Source organism: Penaeus vannamei, chromosome 34 (genome assembly GCF_042767895.1).
Source record: "Penaeus vannamei isolate JL-2024 chromosome 34, ASM4276789v1, whole genome shotgun sequence".
Lineage (NCBI taxonomy): Eukaryota > Metazoa > Arthropoda > Malacostraca > Decapoda > Penaeidae > Penaeus > Penaeus vannamei.
This window is the reverse complement of record NC_091582.1, coordinates 4,856,887-4,857,251: the sequence shown is the minus strand read 5'-3', so window position 1 is coordinate 4,857,251 and position 365 is coordinate 4,856,887.

The following is a 365-nucleotide window of genomic DNA, read 5'->3' as shown; positions in this document are numbered from 1 at the left end:
GGAGGGGAGGGTGTTCTGATATGTGGTACAAAGGTGCACTTGTTCGAGGGGAGTTTGAGGTCGGCGTGAGGAGAGGAGGGGTGAAGCGAGGGGGGAGGGGTGGGGGTGAAGCGAGGGGCGGGGGGGGGTTGGTGGGGGATGAAGCGAGGGGTGGGAAGGTGGGGGTTGGTGGGGGGTAAAGCGAGGGGCAGAAGGGGTGGGGGGTGGGGGTGAAGCGAGGGGGTGGGAGGGGTGGGGGTTGGTGGGGGAGGCGAAGCGAGGGGCGGGAGGGGTGAGGGTGGCGGGTAGGGGAAGCAGAAAGAAAGACACAAACACAAACGGTCAAACAGCGACAGAGACAGGCAAATGTACAGACAGACAGAGAC